A 7,866-nucleotide genomic window follows, 5' to 3' on the forward strand; every position below is an offset into this window, starting at 1 on the left:
ATGTCATTATTTTGGCGGGAAAACGCTCGAAGAAAAAAATAAAAACATTCATTGCATTGAATGTTTTGCTGCTGAGTTTTTTTTAAGGGGTTAGAAATTAGGGTTTAGAAATTAGGGTTTAGAAATTAGGGTTTAGGGTTTAGAAATTAGGGTTTAGATTGAATATTTTAACACGAACGGTTTAGAGTTTAGGGTTTAGACCGTAAACCCGAAAATCCAAAACCCTAAACCCTAAACTCTAAATCGGGCTAAATTCGAAAAAAACACTTCACACAAGATGAAAACAAAACGATGCAAATAAACTCAGCAGCAAAACATTCAATGCATTGAATGTTTTAATTTTTTTATTCGAGCGTTTTCCCAATAATGACATTCATCACAAAGTGTCTTTTTTAAATGTTCATATTTTCATCTAATCTATAATGTTCGTGAACAAAGTTTTTTTAAAAAATGAAAAAAAAAATGCTTCCCCCTTCCCCTAAAAAAGTGTTTCCCTCTTGATTATGACTATATATATATATATATATATATATATATATATATATATATATATATATATATATATATATATATATATATATATATATATATATATATATATATATATATATACAGTAAAGGGATTAAATGAGAACTTTTTTGGAGTGAGAACTATAAGAACTCTTTATATTCTAACAAATTTTCTGGCGGGCGAACAAAAAATCAACTATTCGAACAATTTTTTTTTTGACGGGCGAACAATTTTCCAGAAGGTCGAACCATTTTGGCTAGATGCATGTGCTATTTTTGTTCTACATTTTATGTAGAACATGATGTAGAACAGCCTATACATGTTCTACATCAATTTTCATCAAATTAAGTTTAGGGATTAGACTTAGGGTTTAGATTTAGGGATTTAGGGTTTAGATTTTAGGGTTTAGGGTTTAAATTTTAGGGTTTAATGTTTAGATTTAGGGTTTAGAATGAGTTTTTTACACGAACGATTTAGAGTTTAGGGTTTAGGGTTGAGGGTTTACGGAGTAAACCGAAAACCCTAAACCCTAAACTCTCAATCGGGCTAAATAAAAAAAAGTTGATTTTTAATAGAGTAATTCGAAAAAAAGTAGTAGTTCGAACAAAAAGTTGATTTTGAACATAAGACGCCAAATTCGAACAAAACATGAGTAATTCGAACAAAAATGCCCCAATTCGAACTAATTTTCGTTCTACAATTTTGTAGAACCGAACCAAATTTTGTAGAACCAAACAAAATTGCAGAACATGTGATTTTCATGCATATAAACTTTTTGTTCGACTAACCAGAAAATTGTTCGCCCGCCAAATTTTTTGTTCCATTTAGGGCTCTCATGTTCTCACTCTTAGTGAGTTCTCAGGGGATCCCTCCCATATATATATATATATATATATATATATATATATATATATATATATATATATATATATATATATATATATATATATATATATATATATATATGTTTATTAGAAATGATTGTATTTTATGTGTTATTATATATTATATATAGTATATAATATATTTTTTAAATATCTAAAAATATGTTTGATACAAAAAAAAAAGATGAGAAAGAGTGGAGAGAGAAACAAGAGAGATGAGAGGGCTGGCACGAAGAAGAATCGGAACGGGTACAACGGCTACTACGATCGACATCACAAATGGTCAAGTAGAAAACATCTCACATCATTCATGTTCTTCAATTTTCCCGACGAATGGAAAGTGGTAGATCTTTGGAAGGCTTTCAAACCCTATGGCTCGGTTCGCGACGTGTAGATTGCGGAGAAACGTTTAAGGAATGGGAATCGTTTTGCGTTCGTAAGATTTGCGAAAGTGAACGATGCTGACTACCTACTGAGAAAACTAGATGGGATTCGATTTAATGGAAACCCAATCAGGGTTTTTAAGGCTACTGACAGAAGCCCAAAAAATCTAGGGTACAAGGAAAATGTTCAACAAAAAACTTGTGTAGAAAATAACTAATGTGGACAGCAAATTCAGGGATGGGAGAAGATTCTCTGAGGTCATAGGCAATGATGGGAATGATTTAAGGTCATTCCTAAATAATAAGAAGACAACTGATCGTGTTCATTCCAATGCTAACAATAACCTTAAGAAAGAAGATGAAGATACCATAAAAGAAAAAGTGGTGGAAATTGAAGAGAAGGATTGCAACATGGAATCCTTACAAAATGTTGTGATATGCGAAACAAAGAACAAGCATATTCTTCAAAACCTGGAAGAGATTTGCAAAGAAGAAGGCTCGCATGATGTTCAAATTAAATTCATTGGAGGGTTGAGTGTCATCCTTATCTTTAATTCTCGAGAAAAGGCAGACAAGTTGGTATATAATCCAAACCATACTCTCAGGCAGTGGCTTTGCAAAATTATGGCTTGGGATGCCTCATGGTGGCCTGAGAAAAGAATGGCATGGTTACGTATTACAGGGGTTCCTCCTCACTGCTAGACCAAAAACGCATTCATGTCAATCGCCGAGTGGTGGGGAATAGTTTTAGAGATGGATAATTGTTCTTTGAAAGGGAACCAAAATCTGACTCATGGGAGAGTTCTTGTTAAGCTATCTAAACAGGGGAAAGTAAAGGATTCAGTGATTCTAAAAAAAAGTCGTGCCTATATTTTGTCAACATAATGGAAGAGGAGAGAAACAACCAGAGGTAGAGGATGGGTTGATAGTCAGTGATGATGAATCACAGTTGTCCGATTATAGTTAAGAAGAAATTGATTCAGAAGAGTACTCCACCAGCGATGAGTTCGTACTACAATCAGATGAAGAAGACCAGAATTGTGTAAATCACTGGGGGGAAAAAATACCGGAGGGAACTTCGGCAAACTCTGGTAATGGTGTCGGGAAACCGAACAATCAGGTAGAGGAAGATCAAGAGTCGGCGTGCCTTAGTTTGGGGAAACTTTTTGAGACGAACGAGGAGGGAGTGGCAGAAACATTTAATGGTAATTTTCCCAAAACTAATTCCAAGAAAAAGAATGATGATGTAGATAACGGTTATAAGGCGCGTGTTGGAAACGGCGGTGGAAATTGCGAGACATATGTTGCAGAGAATTCATGTGAAAATTTTAAGTCTGGTTCATCCCAAGAACCAATTGGGCCTCAAAGCCCAAATGAAGACATATCTCAATTTGATTCTGTTGATGCCTCTAAACCTGTTGGGCCGACAAGTGATAAGGCCCAATGTCATTCAAAGTGTGGTGGATCCATCTGTAATATGTGTAACGAAAAGGGGCCTGCAAAAAGGGGGAAATCTAAAACAAGATCATCAGATGAGTCGAACATCCACTCGTCGCATAGTAACAATTCATCTGAATACTCCTTCTGTGAGGGTTGTTATTGGGAATTAATTGGGAACTGGAAAGCTTCATCAAGAATCAAACGACTCAGGCATATGGCAAGATGTAGATCGAATTTTGGTGATAAAGGCAGGCGAAGATGTAAAAATTGTGGCAATAAATCGGACCAGGGAAAGGGGACCTCGAAATCGAAATCGGAATCGGAAGGAAAGGTGAATGGCTAAAATTTCTCAGTCAATGATGTGGAGATTAGGGAATTCGGGGAGCAAATTGGAATGCGGTGGTCAAACCTTAATCCACAGTAAGTTATTTCCTGTTTTGTTTCGTCTGTTACCTTTTTTAATGAAGATTTAATCACTGAATGTGCGTGGCTTTCGTGTTGATGGTAAATACGGGTGGTTAAGAGGTCTATGTTGTAGCAATCGACCAGACATAGCTGTGTTCCAGGAAACCAAATGTAAATACCTTGAGGATGGCTGGGTCCATGGTTTATGGGGTAGCAACTCTTTTGGGTTTGTTCAAAAGGAGTCAATCGGGTATTCGGGGGGTATGCTTATAATTTGGGACAATACAAGGTTCAAAGTTAACAGTGCGGTTGGTAATACCTATTTCATTGGTATTAGCGGTGTTTGGATTGGGTCAGGAGTTGAGTCAGTTATTATCAACATCTATGGACCACACAATGACAAAGCTAAGAAGGTACTATGGGAATCGTTAGACAACCCGTTGACAAACATTGATGCCCATTGTGTACTATGTGGTGATTTTAATGAAGTTCGAACGCACTCGGATCGTTTGAACTGTGTTTTTAATCATGCTCGCGCTTCTCGGTTTAACAATTTTATTGTTAGAAACAATTTGATTGAAATCCCGATTAATGGTAAAAGATTCACACGCATTAGTGACGATGGGGTAAAATTTAGTAAGTTAGATCATTTTTTTGTGAATGGGAAATTTTTGAGTTTATGGGACGACCTCTCGGTCAAGGCTCTAGATAGAAGAGAATCGGATCATTGCCCTCTCGTTCTTCGAGATAAGCTAATCGATTATGGTCCAATACCATTTAAAGTGTTCGATGAATGGTGGACTAAAGCAGGTGTGGATCTTATAATTAGAGATGCATGGTCGAAGGAGGTTCGGGGGTCAAAGAAAGATTGTAAATTTAGAGATAAGCTAAAAAATGTAAAATTTGAGTTAAGAGCATGGAGCAGAGTTGAATAATGTGATATTGATAATGAGATTGAAAGAGTAAAAGGTGAGGTAGATAAGTGGTAGAACATTGCCGAGCATGGAGGACTAAATGATGTTGACAAACTATGTTGGTTAGAGACTCGGAGGAAATGGTTGGAAAAGGAAAAATTCAAATCAAATATGTTGAAACAAAAGGCCCGAAATAGGTGGACTCTTGAGGGCGACGAAAACAAGAAATTCTTCCACGCTTCAATCCAAAGGAAATACAATAAGTGCAATATCAGAGGTTTAAACATCAATGGCACATGGTGCGAAGACCCGGGTGTGGTGAAAGCATTTGTAATGAACCACTTTCGTGAAGTTTTTAGCAACAAAAATGTTACCAGGCTTAAATTACTAGGCTGCTGTGATGGGCGTAATGTTTCGGGCTTAAGCTGCATCTCATTTGCTGAAGCACGGGAGCTGGAAAATCAGTTCTCAGAAAGGGAAATTTGGGCTGCAATTTCTGACTGTGGGAGCTCGAAAGCCCCCGGGCCGGACGGTTTCAACTTTGGTTTTTACAAAAAAATTCTGGAACATCATAAAGGAGGATCTTGTTGAGGCAATACAATCGTTCTGGGATACCGGGGATATTTCCAAGGGGTGCAACGCATCCTTTATCACCTTAGTACCGAAAAAAGCTGATCCAATTTGCCTTAATGAGTACCGACCGAGTAGCTTAATCAGAAGTTACTACAAGATTGTCGCGAAACTTCTTTCAAATCGCCTAAAAATGGTTATCCCCAATCTTGTAGGTTTTGAGCAATGTGCTTTTATCAAAGGTAGGAACATTATGGACGGAGCTCTAATAGCTAACGAGACTCTTGATTTCTTAAAACAAAAGCGTCTTAAGAGTCTTGTATTCAAAGTGGACTTTGAGAAAGCCTTCGGCTGTTTGAAATGGGAGTTTCTAATTGAGATTATGAAGATCATGGGGTTCGAGGATAAATGGAGGACGTGGATCCTTAGTTGTCTCAAAACTGCATCAGTATCGGTCCTTGTGAATGGGTTGCCAACGGACGAGTTCAAGCCCGAACGAGGAGTGAGGCAAGGAGACCCGCTGTCACCTTTTCTTTTTATCCTAGCTGCTGAAGGACTGAATGTTTTAACAAAGATGGCCGTCAGGAATAATTTGTTTGTTGGAGTGAACGTCGGGAGGGATAAAATCCCTAATTCGCACCTTCAATACGCGGACGATACGATTTTCTTCGGTCATTGGTTCAAAAACAACCTCAGGAACCTTATGAAGATTCTGAAATGCTTCGAGCTCACGTCAGGCCTTAAAGTAAACTATCAAAAGAGCATTTTATATGGTGTTGGTGTTGGCAAGAATGCAATTGAAAACATAGCTGCACACTTTGGTTGTAATGCGGGTTCCTTCCCTTTTACATATCTTGGTATCCCGGTTGGTGGCAAGATGAATACGATGGATAGTTGGTCACCGGTTGAAAATAAGTTTGAGAAACGGTTATCGGATTGGAAAGCACGCTCGATGTCATATGGTGGACGCTTGAACCTTGGGAAATCGGTGTTGATTAGTTTACCGCTGTACTTCTTCTCGCTTTTCCGTGCTCCGGCTTGTGTGATCAAAAAACTTGAGAGTGTAACATGATCGAGTCACTTGGAGTGCAATTTAAAAACTATTTTGTTCATGTTATTGGCGATGGTGTAACACCGGCCATTTTTTTTTTTAATTACACAGCGGAAGACTTTATTAACAAACACAATATAAGTCACGTCATTACGTTTAAGTTTACACAACGGTGTTACGTTATCACAAAACATTATTTATACAAAAGTTCACATCAGAGTTGGGTTGTCAAACATGTCTTCTGCAATAGCACCCTTCCCGGCTGGCAGTACCTAAACCTGCAAGGGGAGAATATGTGGGGGATTAGCGCACCGCTAAGTGAATGGAATCTATCTAACAGATATAGTTTAAGTCACACACAAGCTATATACTAACAACAACACATGCTAACTATCAACTAGCATACAATAAGACAATACGAGGATCGGCGGCTTGTACGAGCACACGACTCCCAGCTAATCGGGCCTGAGTCTACCGATAGTCCCTGCTACTCAATTCACAGTATAGTTATCCAGATGCAGGGGATGCATCATTCACACTATACTCCACAATCAGTAGCCTATGGACCCAACCTCCCCTAGGCACGGTTGACCTCATATGGACTCTAACCTCTCCTAGGCACGGTCTCGAGTCCCCAGTCTCCCTAGGCCCGACTGGTGCCATTCACACAGTGTACACATAATTCACATACAACATCAGGCATACTATATTATTCTAACATGGAAATTTCTACACTATGCATGGTAAAAGAGTCAACCACAGTAGCATGATATGCTACTTAAACTCTATCCGGAGATAGACCCACTCACCAATTACCACCAACTACTCAGTTATTATTTCTGAGCTTCCTCCTTGTCCTTATAACCTGAGAACAACACAAAGAAAGTTAATATACATATCTAATAAATAATATAATCATTTCATACGATTAACTAGGTCATAACACCATATATTCATAATTTTATGAGTCTACATTATGACTCCATTCAATAATGGCATACAGGTGCGTGCAAAACACGACATACACACTAAAACTCCTTTTTCGACCTAAAAATAGTTTGATCTAGTTTCCTAAAAGTTCATCATTGAAAAGTACTCTTCAATACGATTCCAACAATATTTGATTCATCAAAAACGGAGTTACGGTTTGAAAGTTACGCCCGTTTCAATTTCATAAAAGGTACTGTAGCAAATAGTGATTTCCGAACACTGTAGCAACTCGGTACTGCAGCAACTCGGGTACTGTAGCAAATAGTGGTACTGTAGCAATCCCGAATACTGTAGCAAATAGTGACACTGTAGCAAATAGTGACACTGTAGCAAATAGTGATACTGTAGCAGTTCGGGTACTGTAGCAAAATACTGTAGCAAACACTGTAGCAACTGGTTCGAACACTTACGCTGATTTCGAACATTTTTCGCCCAAAACTCGATTTTTGAGCGTTTTTGACCAAATTCTAAGCACAAGGAAGCTACTAAACATATATGCAACTTATTTCTAACATCAATTAAGCATATCTAACATATTTCATGAAGATTCAAGCTCAAAAACCACACTTTTATTCAAGAACACAAAAAAACCCAATTTCTATGAATTAAAGCACGAATTCAAGCTAACAAACCTGGATAAATGATCACAAGAATGATATGAATCAATCCTTAAAGCCTCACAATCCAATTTAAGACTTAGATTCAATTAGGGTTTGTG

This window comes from Rutidosis leptorrhynchoides, chromosome 2 (genome assembly GCF_046630445.1).
Source record: "Rutidosis leptorrhynchoides isolate AG116_Rl617_1_P2 chromosome 2, CSIRO_AGI_Rlap_v1, whole genome shotgun sequence".
NCBI classification, from domain to species: domain Eukaryota; kingdom Viridiplantae; phylum Streptophyta; class Magnoliopsida; order Asterales; family Asteraceae; genus Rutidosis; species Rutidosis leptorrhynchoides.